Source organism: Symphalangus syndactylus, chromosome 20 (assembly GCF_028878055.3).
Source record: "Symphalangus syndactylus isolate Jambi chromosome 20, NHGRI_mSymSyn1-v2.1_pri, whole genome shotgun sequence".
In the NCBI taxonomy this organism is placed as follows: Eukaryota; Metazoa; Chordata; class Mammalia; order Primates; family Hylobatidae; genus Symphalangus; species Symphalangus syndactylus.
In genome coordinates this window covers 38385821-38405131 of record NC_072442.2, presented here as the reverse complement: position 1 = coordinate 38405131, position 19311 = coordinate 38385821, and the positions used below count along the sequence as shown (strand labels likewise).

The 19311-nt window shown below is 42.7% G+C and overlaps 1 long non-coding RNA gene across 1 annotated transcript; it reads right to left on the bottom strand.

Annotated features, from left to right (window-relative positions):
* Nucleotides 1-7692: 7692 nt before the first annotated feature.
* LOC134735238 (uncharacterized) lies at nucleotides 7693-16741 on the bottom strand. The gene is made up of 2 exons (XR_010118172.1): nucleotides 16297-16741; nucleotides 7693-7815 (listed from the first exon to the last, which is right to left on the bottom strand). It is a non-coding gene; the product is annotated as an uncharacterized lncRNA (long non-coding RNA).
* Between the last annotated feature and the right edge of the window lie 2570 nt (nucleotides 16742-19311).

Genomic DNA, 19311 nt, shown 5'->3' with positions numbered 1-19311 from the left:
AATCCCAAATACTGGGGAGGCTGAGGCAGGAGAATCAGTTGAACCCAGGAGGCAGAGGTTGCAGTGAGCTGAGATCTTGCCACTGTACTCCAGCCTGGGTGACAGAGCAAGACTCTGTCTCAAAAAAAAAAAAAAAACAGTGCTACCATGAACATTCTAGAACATGCCTTTTACTGAATATAAGTATGCATTTGTGTTGGGCATATACCAAAGTACTATTTTAATCCTCCAGCGGTAGGGTTACAATATCTACCTGCTATCTAATGTGTGCTCAGCCTCATGAACAATGACGTATTTTTTCTAGTCGTGATGTTAAGAAGGCAGCTTACAGTTTTTCTGGTACAAGAAAGATATGACATTTCAAAACATTCTAGTAAAACATTTGGAATGTATTTAGATCTTCATATACTTAAAGCCTTAACTCAGGAGTGTAAACGATTAACTTTTATTTTTATATCCCTACACTTAATTTCTATTTTGAGCCCCCATTCTGAAGCCCAATGGCAGAAACTTAATCTGAGTGAATGCAGAATGCCTCCTCCTGCCTTTCTTCACTGCACCTAAGTTCCAGAGGCCAACGTGATGCTGGGGCTGCTAGTTGCTGTTTATCTGGGCCACCATGTGCTGAGACCCCACCATTCCCCTGTGGGGCCTGCTGGCTCCTGGGGAGTCTTCCTGGTCCTGGCTACAGGGCCTCTTCAGATCTGCTGGTCCCTTTCCTGGGACAGGGTGAGCAGGCAGCCTCTGCACCCTCGCTCAGGAGTGTGGCCTGCACGCTGCTTGTCCACACTCGTGTACTCTCTTCCTTTGTGCCCACGTCTTGCTGGGTCCAGAGATACCCCTTAGTCCAGATTGGAGTAGGTAGCATGGATCTCCATCTGTTCCTCCAAATCACTGTTGATGGCATGAACTTTATACCATGAATCTTCTAGGTCTTGGGTGTGTGAAACTCAGAAGCCCAGGTTGGTTCTTTTCTTTTTTTTTTTTTTTTGAGACGGAGTCTCGCTCTGTCACCCAGGCTGGAGTGTAGTGGCGCAATCTCGGCTCACTGCAAGCTCCACCTCCCGGGTTCACGCCATTCTCCTGCCTCAGCCTCTCCGAGTAGCTGGGACTACAGGCGCCCGCCACCACGCCAGGCTAATTTTTTTTGTATTTTTACTAGAGACGGGGTTTCACCATGGTCTCGATCTCCTGACCTCGTGATCCGCCCGCCTCGGCCTCCCAAAGTGCTGGGATTACAAGCGTGAGCCACCGCGCCCGGCCTCCAGGTTGGTTCTTATAACACAAAAGCTTTTCACCTGTATCATCCTTTCCTTGAAGCAGTGAATGCTGATGGCTGCAGGGGAATGGAGGCATAGATGGAAGAGAATATTGTTCCACTACTTAAATATACCTTTTTCTTTTTTTTTTTAGATGGAGTCTTGCTTTGTCTCCCAGGCTGGGTGCAGTGGCTTGATCTTGGCTCACGGCAACCTCCACCTCCCGGGTTCAAGTGATTCTCCTGCCTCAGCCTCCCGAGTAGCTGGGATTACAGGTGCCAGACACCACGCCCCACTAATTTTTTTTTGTATTTTTAGTAGAGATGGGGTCTTGCAATTTTGGCCAGTCTGGTCTCAAACTCCTGATCTCAGGTGATCGGCCCACCTCAGCCTCCCGAAGTGCTGGGATTACAGGAGTGACCCACCGCACCCGGCTCTTTCATTCTGTTACTTCTTTGAACTCCTTTCATAATTGCTTAATTAATTTTTTTTTTGAGACAGGGTTTCACTCTGCCACTCAGCTGAAGTACAGTAGTGTGATCTCAGTTCACTGCAACTTCTGCCTCCCAGGCTCAAGCCATCCTCCCACCTTAGCCTCCCAAGTAGCTGGGACTATAGGTGTGCACCCTCACACCTAATTTTTGTATTTTTGTATTTTCTGTAGAGATGGGATAATTTTTGTATTTTCTGTAGAGATGGGAGTTCACCATGTTACCCAGGCTGGTCTTGAACTCTTGAGCTTAAGAGATCTGCCCACCTTGGCCCCCCAAAGTGCTGGGATTACAGGAGTGAGCCACTGCGCCCGGCCATAACCCTTAATTTAAAAAACAAACAAACAAAACCTTTTCACAATACTACTTCAAGTTTGCCATGATAGCAACTTGATTTACATCAGATTGAATTCAGTGTAGGCTTTGGTAAAATTCACAGCTCTTTGTTATTTCTAAAATAGTTTCAAAATTCTAGATAAAAATTCAATAATAACAAACTATTATTAGTTTCTATGTATTAAGCACACAGTTTATGCCAGGTGCATTGCTATCAACCTATATATATTTTCTTATTTAATGTTTATAGCAACCCAGTGAAGGAAGGCATTAGCTCCTTGGTTTTTCTGTTTGTTTGTTTGTTTTTGAGACGGAGTCTCACTTTGTCACCCAAGCTAGAGTGCAGCGGCATGATCTCGGCTCACTGCAACCTCCGCCTCCTGAGTTCAAGTGATTTTCCTGCCTCCGCTTCCCAAGTAGCTGGGATTACGGGTGTCTGCCACCACACCTGGCTAATTTTTTGTACTTTTAGTAGAGACAGGGTTTCACCATGTTGACCCAGCTGGTCTTGAACTCCTGAACTCAGGTGATCCACCCGCCTTGGCCTCCCAAAGTGTTGGGATTACAGGCGTGAGCCATGGTGCCTGGCCTATCTCCTCATTTTATATATGGGAAAACTGAGACACAAATAGGTGAAATGCCTTGCTTGAGGTCACAGAACTACGCTGTGAACCCATGCAGCCAAGAACTTGCCATGAACCAAGAGTCAATGCGAATAACCACCATGTTACAAGACCTCAATACAGAGAAAGAACAGGATCTGGCAACTTCGTTATTACTTTCTCCTTTAAAACATTAAAATCCAGGAAGAAGTGCCCTTTCAGACAAGAAAAACTGATAGCTCCTTCCTACTGCTTTCTGAATCTTGGTTCCCACAAATTAAATAAACTAGGCTCGGCCGGGCGCGGTGGCTCACGCTTGTAATCCCAGCACTTTGGGAGGCTGAGGCGGGCGGATCACGAGGTCAGGAGATCAAGACCGCAGTGAAACCTCGTCGCCACTAAAAAATACAAAAAAATTAGCCGAGTGTGGTGGCGGGCGCCTGTAGTCCCAGCTACTCGGAGAGGCTGAGGCAGGAGAATGGCGTGAACCCAGAAGGCGGAGCTTGCAGTGAGCCGAGATTGCGCCACTGCACTCCAGCCTGGGCGACAGAGCGAGACTCCGTCTCAAGAAAAAAATAAAAATCAAAATAAAAATGAATAAATAAACTAGGCTCTACTGTGTAAATAGCAGAGTGAACTGATGGAATTATTTGTTACAATTTCTAAGGTCAATTTGCAACATATACACTTATACACAAGCAGGCAGTCATTGAAAATGTTTGCAGAAGGCTTGCGAACTAAAGTTGATAAAAAGTATTAAACAATATGTGGACACACACACACATACACCCACCCTACACAGCAGACAATCCTAAGTGCTACAGTGCTTGAACAAATATCTTTAATGAAACTTAAGTTGAGTTAATGCCTTCCAAAATAAAAGCAGCTGCTTGTTTTAATATTATCAATGAGAAAGCTGTGATCTAAAGGCATCCGGTGGAATTAAAAGTCATTTTTAGTTCATTACTTTAATCCCTTGTCCTGAAATAAGGGAAGAAGCCCCACAGTGTTACATTTCGCTTCCTAGTAACTAAAGGAATGTATTCTCATAACAAAACTTCCTAACCTTATGGAAAGACACAATAGAGAAAAGGAAAAGTTCCCCAGAAAATTTTCTCTCCAGAGATTATCATTATCAGCGATTTTTATTTCTTCAGATTTTTTTCTATTCATATATGAGGTCAGTCTCTATCTGCAGATATAGCTTTTATAAAACACAATTAACAACTCCAAAAGCCTTAGAGAGCAATGGAGAACTTCATTACAGCTTTGAGAAAATGAATAACTGAAAATTACGTTGCATGTCACAATAAAACTTCCAAAATGTCCACATTAGCCATTTTCCCTCCATCTCACAAAACTGCCCTTTCTGTCTTTCTTCCTCCAAACTCATAGCTACCTTGTCTCAAACCTACTTCCTCTTATTTCTTTTCCTTGTATACTTTCCTATTCGGAAGTAAAGCAGTCTACGGGCATTTTCAGTTTTCACACTAAGTGACCCCATGGTTGAACAATTTGTCAAGTAAATGAAGACTGCTTCCCCCTTAGAAAGATCCCCCAAGGGAGGACAGAAACCGCAACAGAAAACACTCATAATTTAATGTTATTGTCCTTTTCACACATATGTAGCTATATCTATTATATTTTATTTTACTTTATTTTATTTTAATTTTTTGAGACAGAGTTTTGCTCTGTCACCCAGGCTGGAGTACAATGGTGCGGTCTCAGCTCACTGTGACCTCCGCCTCCCAGGTTCAAGCAATTCTTCTGCCTCAGCCTCCTGAGTAGCTGGGATTACAGACATCCACCACCATGCCTAGCTAATTTTTGTATTTTTAGTACAGATGTGGTTTCACCCTGTTGGCCAGGCTGGTCTTGAACTCCTGACCTCAGGTGATCCACCTGCCTCAGCCTCCCAAAGTGCTGGGATTACAGCACTTTTACAGCATGAGCTGCCATGCCCAGCCTATTTTATTTTATTTTATTTTGTTTTATTTTATTTAGAGACAGTCTTGCTCTATCCCCCAGGCTGGGGTGCAGCAGCGTGATCATAGCTCACTTGGCTAATTTTTAAACTTTTTGTAGATATGGGGTCTGGGTATGTTGCCCAGCCTGATCTTGAACTCCTAGACTTAAGTGATCCTCCTGCCCTGACCTCTCAAAGTGCTGGGATTACAGGCATGAGCCATCCTGCACAGCCTGTATCTATTATATAAGTTGGTTTTTTTGATTACTTTAATGCAAATGAGCTTATACCATACTCTCTTCTTTGTCACTTCCTATTTTCATGTAATTTATGTTAGACATCTGTCGATGTCAGTATAAATAGATCCAGATCATTTTTTATAGTTGTATAGCTTTCATTACATGGATGTTTCACAATTTATTTAGCTAACTACCTACTGTTGGACATTTGGTTATTTCCAAATTTTTGCTATTTTATATAATGCTGCCCTTATATAAAATATAGTTTTATATAATTATGTTTAATTATGTACTACAACTGTATCTGACAATTGACTTCTATCAAGAACCTACAAAGGATCGTTACAAGTTGCCAGGCACAGTGGCTCACCTCTGTAATCCCAGCGCTTTGGGAGGCCAAGGTGGGTGGATCTCTTGAGCCCGGGAGTTGGAGACCAGCCTGGGCAACATGGGGAGACCCCGTCTCTACAAAAATACAAAAATTAGCCAAGCATAGGGGCACACATCTGTAGTTCCAGCTACTTAGAGGCTGAGGTGGGAAGACTGCTTGAACCCAGGAAGTTGAGGCTGCAGTGAGCCAAGATCACACCACGGCACTCCAGCCAGCGCATCAAAGGCCCTGTCTCAAAAAAAAAAAAAAGAAAAAAACGGAAGGGGGGAAGCGGTAAATAAGTAGAGTATAAGCCACTTCATCCAACCTTAATTGGAACCAGTAGTTGACTGGTTAATCAGTTCAAGCAAGGAATCATAAAAACTGATGCATGTGCTGGGCGCGGTGGCTCACGCCTGCAATCCCAGCACTTTGCGAGACCAAGGCGGGCCGATCACCTGAGGTTAGGAGTTCGAGACCAGCCTGGCCAACATGGTGAAACCCTGTCTCTACTAAAAATACAAAAGTTAGCCATGCATGGTGGCACACGTCTGTAATTCCAGCTACTCAGGAGGCTGAGGCAAAAAAAAGAAGAAGAAACGCTATGTGAAGTCTTCTTATAAGGGCATTAATTTCATTCATGAGCGCAGAGCACTCATGACCTCATCACCACCTTGAAGGCCTCACTTCTTAACATCATCACATTAGGTCTTAGGTTATAACATGAATTTTGGAGGACTCAAGAAAAAAAAAGTGAAAGACAACCCACAGAATGGGAGAAAATACTTGCAAATTATATACAAAGTAGGCCCACTTTATTTGTGGAAAATATGTAGCCAGACACAGTGACTCATGCCTGTAATCCCAGAACTTTGGAAGGCTGAGGTGGGAGGATCACTTGAGCCCAGGAGCTCAAGACTAACCTGGGCAACATAGGGATACCCTATCTCTATAATAAATAAATAAAATTACCCAGATGTGGTGGCATGTGCCTGTGGTCCCAGCTACTTGGGAGGTTGAGGTGGGGGAATCACGTGAGCCCAGGAGGTTGAGGCTGCAGTGAGCCAAGATCGCATAAATGTACCCCAGCCTGGGCGATAGACTAAGATCTTGTCTCAAAAAAAAAAAAAAATATATATATATATATACACACACACACATACATTTATCTATATATCTATATATAGGTATAGATAAATATAGATATATAAACATATATTTCTAGATATATAGATACATAAATATATAGCTATATATAAATATATATTTATAAATCTATAGATATATATGTAAGAAAATATGTTCCAAGACCTCCAGTGTATACCTGAAACTGCAGGTAGTACCAAACTCTATATATACTATGTTTTTTTCCTATACGTACATAAATACATACCCACGATAAAGTTTAATTTATAAATTAGGCACTGTAATAGAATAACAACAATAACTAATAATAAAAGAGGACAATTAGAATGTACTTTTTTTTTTTGAGATGGAGGCTTGCTCTGTAGCCCAGGCTGGAGTGGCATGGCACCATCTCGGCTCACTGCAACCTCCGCCTCCCAGGTTCAAGCAATTCTCCTGCCTCAGCCTCCCAAGTAGCTGGGACTACAGGTGCCTGCCACCACGCCCAGCTAATTTTTGTATTTTTAGTAGAGACAGGGTTTCACCATATTGGCCAGGCTGGTCTCGAACTCCTGACCTTGTGATCCACCCACCTTGGCCTCCCAAAGTGCTGAGATTACAGGTGTGAGCCACCGTGCCCGGCTAGAATATACTTCAATATAAGTTACATGAATAGTTTTTTCTCTCTCAAAATACTGTAATATTTGGGATTGCAGCTGCCTGCAGGTAACTGAAACTGCAGAAAGCATAAGGGGGACTACTGTATCTGACAATGGACTTGGATCTAGAATACATAAAGAACGCTTACAACTTGATAATAAAAAGGATATAACCCAATTTTAAAATGGACAAAAGATCTGAACAGATATTTCTCCAAAGAAGACATACAAGTGGCCAATAAGGGCCAGGTGCTGTGGCTTATGCCTATAATCCCAACACTTTGGGAGGCCAAGGCAGGTGGATCACTTGAGGCCAGGAGTTCAAGACCAGCGTGGCCAACATGGCGAAAATCCATCTCTACTAAAAATATAAAAATTAGCCAGGCATTGTGGTGCATGCCTGTAGTCCCAGGTACTCAGGCAGATGAGGCACAAGAATCACTTGAACCCGGGAGGCAGAGGTTGCAATGAGCTAAGATTGCACCACTGCACTCCAGCCTGGGCAACAGAGCAAAACCCCGCCTAAAAATAAATAAATAAGTAAAAATAAAAGAAAGAAAATAAATGGCCAATAAGCACAAGAAAATACACTCAATTTCTGTCCTAGACTGTCTGTGCTGCTTTAACAAAATACCTGAGACTGAGTAATTTATAAGCAAAAAATTTATTCCTCACAGTTCCAGAGGCTGGGAAATCCAAAATCAAGGTGATAGCACATTTGGCATTTGGTGAGGGCCTGTTCCATTGTTCCCATTCTCACAGTGGCATCTTCACATGGCAGGAGAAGAAAGGAAAAAAGAAGAAGAAATGTTATGTGAAGGCTTTTTATAAGGGCATTAATTTCATTCATGAGGGCAGAGCACTCATGACCTAATCACCACCTTCAAGGCCTCACTTCTTAACATCATCACATTAGGTCTTAGGTTATAACATGAATTTTGGAGGACACAGACATTCAAGCCATAGAAACATCATTAGCCATCAGGGAAGTGCAAATCCAAACCACATTAAGATACCACTTCACACTCACAAGAATGGCTATAATAAAAAGATAGATAATAACAAGTGTTGAAGAGAATGTGGAAAAATTGAAACACTCATATGTTGCTGGAGGGAAAGTAAAATGCTTTGCAATTAAGTTGGAACTGCTTTGGAAATAGTCTGGCAGTTGCTCCAAAGTTTAAACATAGAGTTACCATATGACCTGGCAATGCCAGGCTTCATCATATTCCCAAGGGAAATGAGAACACATGTCCACACAAAAACTTATACGTGAATGTTCATAGCAGCATTATTCATAATCGTCAAAACGTGGAGACAGCTGGGCGTGGTGCCTCCCAACACTTTGGGAGGCCAAGGCGGGAGGATCGCTTGAGGTCAAGAGTTTGAGACCAGCCTGGCCAACATAGTGAAATCCGATCTTTACTAAAAATACAAAAATTAGTGGGACATGGTATACGTGTCTGTAATCCCAGCTACTTGGGAGGCTGAGGCAGGTGAATGGCTTGAATCCAGGAGGCGGAGGCTGCAGTGACCCAAGATCACACCACCGTACTCCAGCCTGAGTGACAGACTGAGACTCCATCTCAAAAAAAAAAAAAAAAGTGATAAACAGATAAGTGAAATGTGTTACATTCCTACAACGGAATATGATTGAGCCATAAAAAAACAAAAGGAAAGAAGTACTGACACATGCTATAACATGAATGAACCTTGAAAACATTAGGTTACTCGAAAGAAGCCAGTCACAAAAGACCACGAATTGTATGGTTCCATTTATATGAAATGTCCAAATAGGCAAATCCTATCCTAAAAGAAAGTAAATTAGTGGTTGCCTAGGACTGAGGGATGGAGGAAATGGGGAGTGACTGCTCATAAGTATGGGATTTCTTTTTGGGAGAAATGAAAATATTCTGAAATTGATCGTGGTGGCCAGGCACGGGGGCTCATGCCTATAATCCCAGCACTTTGGGAGGCCGAGGCGGGCAGATCACCTGAGGTCGGGAGTTCGAGACTAGCCTGACCAACATGGAGAAACACCGCCTCTACTAAAAATGCAAAATTAGCCAGGCATGGTGGTGCATACCTGTAATCCCAGCTACTCGGGAGGCTGAGGCAGGAGAATCGCTTGAACCAGGGAGGTGGAGGTTGCAGTGAGCTGAGATTGTGCCACTGCACTCCAGTCTGGCGAGCGAGTGAGGGGAGATAAGTGCAATGGTGCTATTTCAGGCAGAAGCTTGTCAGGTTTGCTGTGGTGTGGCTAATGTGGAAGGACTCAGTGGGAAGGAAAAGAGATGAGGGCAGAGTAGTGGGCAGGGCCAAGTTAAAATAAAGCCATATGCATACGGTTACATTTTTTACTTGTCCAATATATTTCATTAAATATAGACAAAACTTATTATAAATAAAGATACAACTTTTGATGTTTATAAGGTCATCTGTTATTTGCACTCCTTTTTTTTTTTTTTTTTTTTTTGAGATAGGGTCTCACTCTGTCACCCAGGCTGGAGTGCAGTGGTGCAACCACAGCTCACAGCAGCGTCGACCTCCTGGGCTCAAGCGCTCCTCCCACCTTAGCCTCCTGAGTATCTGGGACTACAGGCACATGCCACCGTGCCCCACTAATTTTTTATTTTTTGTAAAGACAGGGTTTCTCCATGTTACCCAGGCTGGTCTCAAACTCTTGAGCTCAAACAATCTACCCACCTTGGTGTCCCAAAGAGCTAAGATTACAGGCATGAGCCACTGTGCCTGGCTTCTTATTTGCATTTGTGATTTTAAAATTCCCTGTTTTTTATAAGATTGTCAGGTGCTTTCTGGACAGGAAATGCCTTAATTTATGACTCAAAATACAAACAAATGTCGGTGATCAAATGCATATCTACGTCTTCAATGGAAATATATATACATATAAGTCATTAAGGAAGACAAATGAGAACGTGAAATTCATGATGTATTCTCTTTTCCACCGCCTAGCCCCCTAAAGGAGAGATCTTTTTCACTCAGAGTCCTGGGTTTTGTTTTGTTTCATGATTTGCTTTTTTTTTTTTTTAATAAGAGTTTATTTATTTATTTATTTATTTGAGACAAGGTTTCACTCCCATCAGCCAGGCTGGAGTGCAATGGCGTGATCTCAGTTCACTGCAACTTCTGCCTCCTGGACTCAGGTGATTCTCTTGCCTCAGCCTCCCAAGTAGCTGGGACTACAGGTACATGCCACTGCATCCAGCTAATTTTTTGTAGAGACAGGGTTTCACCGTGTTGGCCAGGCTGGTCTTGAACTCCTGAGTTCAAGCGATCTGTCTGCCTCTGCGTCCCAAAGTGCTAGGGTTACAGGAATGAGCCACCGCGTGGCCAAAAGAGGTTATTTTTTAAAGAAAATTGACTTATTTAAAAAAGTAGAAATGAGGTCGGGCGCGGTGGCTCACACCTGTAATTCCAGCACTTTGGGAGGCCGAGGCAGGTAGATCTCTTGAACTCAAGAGTTCGAGACCAACCTGGCCAACACGGTGAAACCCTGTCTCTACTAAAAATATAAACATTAGCCGGGTATGGTGGCAGGTGCCTGTAATCCCAGCTACTCGGGAGGCTGAGGCAGGAGAATCTCTTGAACCCAGGAGGCGGAGGTTGCAGTGAGCCAAGATCATGCCATTGCACTCCAGCCTGGGCAACAAGAGCAAAACTCCATCTCAAAAAGAAAAGAAAAAGTAGAAATGAGGAAGTGGCCAGCCTGTGTGGGGGTCTAATCAAACAAATCTTCCCTTGATGAGGGTAGTACTTAAGTTGAAAAATATTTGCCTATATAATAAATATTGCAATACTTTATTCTTTTTTGAGATGAGGGTCTCGCTGTGTTGCCCAGTAAAAGCTAAAGGCAAAGGCTCTAGTAGGTTAATCTTACTGTTGTTCACTATCAAACCTTTCATATGCCAATTTTATCCTAAAACAGTGAAGTCATTGTTTTGGTTTAAATTTTAATTTAATGACTTAAAGGATTCTTTTCCCTTAAAACTTCTAAGTATTTCATTATAATATTATTTCATCATTAGGCTTAAAGGAAAATATGTGGTCAACTGAGTTGTTATTTATTATACATGATAGCTTGACATCATCTTTTTAGGGATGGAAAACAGCTCCAGGGACCAAGTCTAACTCAGTTTTTTGATATAAGAATTTGCCTGTTGGCCGGGCGCAATGGCTCACACCTGTAATCCCAGCACTTTGGAAGGCCGAGGCGGACGGATATAGGTCAGCAGATCGAGACCAGGAGTTCAAGACCAGCCTGGCCAAGATGGTGAAACCCCACCTGTACTAAAACTACAAAAATTAGCCAGGCGTGATGGCAGGCACCTGTAATCCCAGCTGCTTGGGAGGCTGAGGCAGGAGAATCACTTGAACCCAGGTGGCAGAGGTTGCAGTGAGCCAAGATAACACCACTGCACTCCAGCCTGGGCAATAAGAGCCAGACTCCATCTCAAAAAAAAAAAAAGAATTTACTAGTTTAAATCATAACAATTTCTTCCTACTCAAAGAGACTACATTGGAGGAAGCCAAAAGAGGAGCTTATTTATTTATTTATATACTTTATTTATTTATTTTTGAGACAGAGTCTTGCTCTGTCACCCAGGCTGGAGTGCAGTGGTGTGATCTCGGCTCACTATCTGCCTCCCAGGTTCAAGAGATTCTCCTGCCTCAGCCTCCCTAGTAGCTGGGATTACAGGTGTGTGCCACCACGGCCAGCTAATTTTTGTATTTTTAGTAGAGGCGGGTTTTCACCATGTTGGCCAGGCTGGTCTCAAACTCCTGACCTCAGGTGATCCACCCGCCTCAGCCTCCCCTGCCACCAAGCCCAGCCTAGAGAAGCTTCTTTTTAAAAGAAAATACACAAGGCCGGGTGCGGTAGCTCACGCTTGTAATCCCAGCACTTTGGGAGGCCGAGGCGGGCGGATCACGAGGTCAGGAGATGGAGACCACGGTGAAACCCCGTCTCTACTAAAAATACGAAAAATTAGCCGGGCGCGGTGGCGGGCGCCTGTAGTCCCAGCTACTCGGAGAGGCTGAGGCAGGAGAATGGCATGAACCCGGGAGGCGGAGCTTGCAGTGAGCCGAGATCGTGCCACTGCACTCCAGCCTGGGCGACAGAGCGAGACTCCGTCTCAAAAAAAAAAAAAAAAAGATAAAAGAAAATACACACAAAAAATCAAAATCTCATAAGTCCAATTGTAATTTTTTTTGACTTTTAAAAAATGTTAATGCCCTCAAATATTCTCCTATCCAATCATCGTATTTTAAATGGCATTCCTCCAACAAATATTTGTTGAGGCCCCACTATGTGCCAGGATTGAAACGTCAAATTGAAGGAGCCAATAGCTACTGAAGTAAAGCAAAAAAAAGTACTGGTTGTCTTTCCTTCTATAAAATGACCTAGTAATAACCGCTTTACCCAGGAGAGTTGCTGTAAAGATCTAATAACATGACATATATAACCACACCCCTAAAGAATGAGGTGTTGGGCCGGGCGCGGTGGCTCACGCTTGTAATCCCAGCACTTTGGGAGGCCGAGGCGGGCGGATCACGAGGTCAGGAGATCGAGACCACGGTGAAACCCCGTCTCTACTAAAAATACAAAAAAATTAGCCGGGCGTGGTGGCGGGCGCCTGTAGTCCCAGCTACTCGGAGAGGCTGAGGCAGGAGAATGGCATGAACCCGGGAGGCGGAGCTTGCAGTGAGCCGAGATTGCGCCACTGCACTCCAGCCTGGGCGACAGAGCGAGACTCCGTCTCAAAAAAAAAAAAAAAAAAAAAAAAAAAAAAAAAAAAAAAGAATGAGGTGTTATTAAAATGTTTGCAAGAGAAACCCTAGTAATTCCAAGCACATATTTTACGAATGGTTTCTTGTATAGAAAATCCTTGAATGTGAGGCTCTGCTGATTTTGTTCATGCATATTCTCTTCTTATGTATGCAGATTTTTTTTTTTTTTTTTTGAGACAGAGTCTCGCTCTGTTGCCCAGGCTGGAGTGCATTGGCACAATCTTGGCTCACTGCAACTGCCACCTCCCGGTTTCAAGTGATTCTCCTGCCTCAGCCTCCCGAGTAGATGGAATTATAGATGTGTGCCACCACACTTGGCTAATATTTGTATTTTTAGTAGAGATGGGGTTTCACCATATTGGCCAGGCTGTTCTGGAACTCCTGACCTTGTGATCTACCCACTTCAGCCTCCCAAAGTGCTGGGATTACAGGCATGAGCTGCTGTGTCCAGCCTATTTTTTTTTACTAATGTTTAAAGAGACCCACTTTATGTACAGAATTCTGGCTACAACCTAATAAATGAGTTGCTCTGTTCATCAGTTATAGCCAATTTAAGTAATTATGAAAAGCTCAACAATACTTTAACTGGCAATGAAAGCTTCAATATCTCACTTTTACCACAACTTTGGATTTGTTGGTAGCTAAATAAAATGCTTCTATTTTGTGGGGGAAAAACTGTCACATAATTTGAAATTCTGCAATATTCAATTGATGAAAAGGTCTCTATGTTAAATCAAAGGTATAAATTCCATGTCAGTAGTACATAAGAGAGAAAAAAAAAAAGCCAAAATTAAAGTGTTTCATGCCCACTTCCCTAACTGAACCTAAGATCTTACTAACAGAGATGCCGTACCTTTGATCATGCACGCATCAAACTTGAATTTAAAAACATGCATGCACTCACTCATCTTTTATCTCTTATGTAATTCATACTGTAAGATTATATTTTGCCTATGTGCTCTATATTACTAATTTATGGGATTGTTACTATTCAGTGTCGTTTACTTGAAACCACACTGTACTATACACAACTTTTGCATTCCATGCTAACTTCATTTTTTTTAATTAATTTTTTTTTGATACAGAGTCTCACTCACTCTATCACCCAGGCTGGAGTGCAGTGGCATGATCTTGGCTCCTGCAACATCTGCCTCCCAGGTTCAAGTCATTCTCCTGCCTCAGCTTCCCAAGTAGTTGGCACCACAGGTACATGCTACTGCATCTGGCTAATTTTTGTATTTTTCGTAGAGATGGGGTTTCACCATGTGGGCCAGGCTGGTCTCAAACTCCTGACCTCAAGGTTATAGGCATGAGCCACCATGTCCCAACTCCATGCTAACTTTAGAGCTTATTTCCCATCCCATAAGATACAACACTACTTGTGTTACATAGTGAGCAGTGTGGGGAAGAAAAGCATGAGAATTAAGTTAGTGACAAATTCAGTGAACTCAAAAAGAGGGAAAAAAAACACTCCCAAACAATTGTTTTCCCCATATTCTATTCTCCCTGGAGGTAGTCCAAAAAGGAATGACAAAAGAAAAAAAGGATACAAAATGAGATAGATGTTCATGTGACATATAAGTACAGTAATAAACAAGCACATATGATATTTAAGCAAAATAGTATGCATTGATGGTCATCTGATATAAATCCATCATTTCTGTTGGCCAACATCTAAAACCTTTACTTTTCTGAGGAGACAAGCTATAAATCTATACAGATATTTCTACAATGAGAATTCACTATTACATATGAACCAATATAATTTGATGTCAAATATTCATAATTAGTGTTAAAAAATCCCCTACTTGGCCGGGCGTGGTGGCTCATGCCTGTAATCCCAGCACTTTGGGAGGCCAAGGCGGGTGAATCATGAGGTCAAGAAATCGAGACCATCCTGGCCAACATGGTGAAACCCTGTCTCTACTAAAAATACAAAAATTAACTGGGCGTGGTGGCGGGCACCTGTAGTCCTAGCTACTCAGGAGGCTGAGGCAGGACAATCACTTGAACCCAGGAGGCAGAGGTTGCAGTGAGCTGAGATCGCACCACTGCACTCCAGCCTGGCAACAGAGTGAGACTCAGTCTCAAAAAAAAAAAAAAAAAAAATCCCCTACTTATGTTAAGAGTACCAAAAATAGGGCCAGGAATGATGGCTCCTGCCTATAATTTTGGCACTTTGGGAAGCCGAGGTGGGAAGATAGCTTGAGTCCAGGAGTAAAATAGTGAGACTCTGTCTCTACAAAAAAATTAAAAATTAGCTGGATGTGGCACACACCTGTAGTCCAGGTACTCACGAGGCTGAAATGGGTGGATCACTTGAGCCTGGGAGGTCAAGGCTGTAGGGAACTGTGATCACACCACTACACCCTACACCCAGCCTGGGCTACAAGGTGAGACCCTGTCTCAAAAAAAAAAAAAAAAGGTACCAAAAATCTATAGCTGTTTCAGGAATAAAATACATGTAGTTAGGGAAGTTTTTCTCTCCCACTGCTATGACTTAATTTTTGGTTGAGATGCTAAGCCAAATATCATTTTAAGTCTGTGGCCCAACAAAAAAAGGGAATCATCCTCTCCAAAGAATTGTACATTCCCGCCGGGCGCGGTGGCTCACGCTTGTAATCCCAGTACTTTGGGAGGCCGAGGCGGGCGGATCACGAGGTCAGGAGATCGAGACCACGGTGAAACCCCGTCTCTACTAAAAATACAAAAAAAAAAATTAGCCGGCCGTGGTGGCGGGAGCCTGTAGTCCCAGCTACTGGGAGAGGCTGAAGCAGGAGAATGGCGTGAACCCGGGAGGCGGAGCTTGCAGTGAGCCGAGATCGCGCCACTGCAGTCCAGCCTGGGCGACAGAGCGAGACTCCGTCTCAAAAAAAAAAAAAAAAAAAAAAAAAAAAAAAAAAAAATTGTACATTCCCACTCTAATTGCTAAAATAAAATGTTGGATGATGAAAATCAATTTTGTAGGTATCAATAAGTTACAAGAGCATGGCTTATTTAAAAAAAAAAAAAAAAGTGGGCCAGGTTACCTAGATGAGCTGCAAAGCAAGGAAACTGAATTTTCTTTTCTTTTCTTTTCTTTTTTTTTTGAGACGGAGTCTCGCTCTGTCGCCCAGGCTGGAGTGCAGTGGCGCAATCTCGGCTCACTGCAAGCTCCGCCTCCCGGGTTCACGCCATTCTCCTGCCTCAGCCTCTCCGAGTAGCTGGGACTACAGGCGCCCGCCACCACGCCTGGCTAATTTTTTGTATTTTTAGTAGAGACGGGGTTTCACTGTGGTCTCGATCTCCTGACCTCGTGATCCGCCCGTCTCGGCCTCCCAAAGTGCTGGGATTACAAGCGTGAGCCACCGCGCCCGGCCGCAAACTGAATTTTCTTATCGAAGAGCCCATCCTCATACTTAAAATTTCCCATGACTACGTGGAAATTCTTTCACTTACCAGAAAGACCTGATTGGCACTTTCACTGAGAGTTGAGTCATCTGGGCTGTCGACAGGTGTCTGACGTGTAAACTTGGAGTCAAACTAACTTACATCCTCTTCAGATTGCTTTATACAAACAAAATAATTTAGAAAATAATGAATAGTCCATATGACATCAACCAAATGCACCGTAAGCTCTGGGAGCTCTTTCCTCAGGGGTTAACTATAATAAAGTATTAGAATAGTCTTAGCAGGCACAGAATGAAGAAAAAAATGCAAGTGGAAAGTACTGAGTCAAATTACATCTTCAAATCTTAAAACATGCACTAAATAGATTTTAGTATACTGTTATTCCTATTAAAAATGTGAATATGTCGACTGGGCATGGTGGCTCACGCCTGTAATCCCAGCACTTTGGGAGGCTGAGGCGGGCAGATCATGAGGTCAGGAGTTCCAGACCAGCCTGGCCAATATAGTGAAACCCTGTCTCTACTAAAAATACAAAATATTAGCCGGGCATGGTGGCGGGCGCCTGTAATCCTAGCTGCTTGGAAGGCTAAGGCAGGAGAATTACTTGAACCTGGGAGACAGAAGTTGCAGCAAGCAGAGATTGTGCCACTGCACACCAGCCCAGGTGACAGTGCGAGAGTCTGTCTCAATAAAAAAAAAAAAAAGTGAATATATTCTGCTCAAAACAAGCTGGAAAAAAATGTGAATATCAATTTCCCCTCTCACAAAGCTTCAGTGTGCCTAGTCCACTGGCTAAATCCCTGTTTAGAGATAATTAGTTCAGTTGGCTACTGCAGGTTTGTAATAAACCTGAAAAACTACTGAAGCAGAGTTAAAACATGAGTAACACTGGTAAGATGCTCCAGTTAAAGTTTCTTCCCACAGCTTATTTCATTCCTTTAGAAATCTAAAGGAGCAAAAATAATTTTCTATTCTGCATGGGCTATGTTATATTTCCTTATGAAAGTATATTATCACTTCAGTTCTAACCATGAGATTTATTTATTTAATTCCTTCTCTCTTTCCCAAAATATCGGGTTAGACTCTTGGGCCAAATATAGGAAGTCAATAATAATTTAGAATATCTGACTTAATACTAAAAGATGGCCACATTGACCTTATAATTCTCTTAGAGCCCAGACTGTGAACTTGCACTCCCTGGAGGAATGGCTGATGTCAAGTGTGGGGAAAATGTACAAGATAAACGCAGAACACCAGTTTCCTTATTTTGCTCTCTCGCACAACACCAGACAATGTGCTCATGTCAAAAGGACTCAGAACCCAACATGAAGATGCACCCAGCATTCAACGAAGGGAAAAAATGAGCATCAATAAAAATAACTGCCAGGTGCGGTGCCTCACGCCTATCATCCCAACACTTTGGGAGGCAGAGGCAGGTGGATTGCTTTTGAGCTCAGGATTTGAAGACCAGCCTGGTGAATATGGCAAAACCCCGTCTCTACCAGAAGCACAAAAATTAGCTGAGCATGGTGGTGTACCTGTGGTCCCAGCTACTCAAGAGGGTGAGGTGGGAGAATTGCTGGAGGCCGGGATGTCAAGGCTGCAGTGGGCAGAAATTATACCACTGCACTACAGCTTGAGTGACAGAGTAAGACCCTGCCTCAAAACAATAAATGAATAAATAAAAATAAAATAAAAATAACTGCAATGAAATGCAACACAAATATGTTAAAACGTGTAAGTTCATAATATACTAAAAAAGAAAAACACACACACACAAAGTTCATTGGTCAATTTTGGAAGATTCATTATTTTGAAAACTAGGAAAGAATCAAACATACATCCTGCCTTTCCTGTATGAACTATACCTTGGGTAACTAACTGATCAAAGAGTTTCTCTTTATGAAAGAATTCCAGCTAACAAAGAAAGAAGAAATAAGACCATTTCACAAACACCTGATGAAATTATAAAAGTAGGCCAGAGTTTCTCAACCTCAGGGCTGCTGACATTTTAGGCCTATTAATACTTTGCTGTAGGGGGCTGTGCTGTGCTGACTCTTACCCCTGAAGGTACCTGTAGCATTCCCTCCCCCAAGCTGTGACAATCAACCTGTCTCCAGACATTGCCAAATTACCCTGGTAGTGAAATGCTGACACAGGCAGTGACCACTAACATCACTAAAACACACACACACACACACAGAGTACACATTATGCCCCTGATCAAAGCATATGCAATACTGAGAGTTTAATCTGAATCAGATCAACCACCTAAATTTAACTACCAGTTTTTGGAAATTTGGGGAACAGATGAACATGGTCAATGATACTCTGGGGATAAAAGGAGCAAAATCAAAATTTGAGAATTCTACAGGACAAATGACCCAGTTCCTTCAATAAATCACAAGGGGAATCTATAAATGAAAAGAGACCTAAGAGACATAGTAACCAAACTATATACAGACCTTGATTAAATCCTTACAAACAGGAGAAAAAAAAAAAGAATGGCACAACAACAACAAAAAGATTAGGTGGGGCAACACAAGGAGACCTCATCTCTAGAAAAATTCAAAAAATTGGCTGGATATGGTGATGCACCCCTGTGGTCCCAGCTATGTGGGAGGATCCCTTGAGCCTGGGAAGTTGAGGCTGCCATGAGCCACTATCATGCCACTGCACTCCAGCCTGGGCAACAGAGAAAGACTCCATCTCAAAAAAAAAAAAAAAAAGCCAGGTGTTGTGATGTGCACCTGTAGTCCCAGCTACTCAGGAGGCTGAGGAGGGAAGATCACCTGAGTCTGGGAGGTCGAGGCTGCAGTGAGCTGTGATTATGCCACTGCACTCTAGCCTGTGTGACAAAGTAAGACCCTGTCTCAAAAAATACCAGTTTTTATGATAGAATTTACTTAGTTGCAGAAGAGGGGTGGCAAGGGGAATATTAATTTGGCTCACTGTTTCCTCAACCTGAAAGAACCAAAGAATTAGCAATGTAGTGCCAAAAGTTAAATAAAATTTCTTTTTTGTTTAGGAAAATAAAAATATGAACATTTTAGATGATCATTG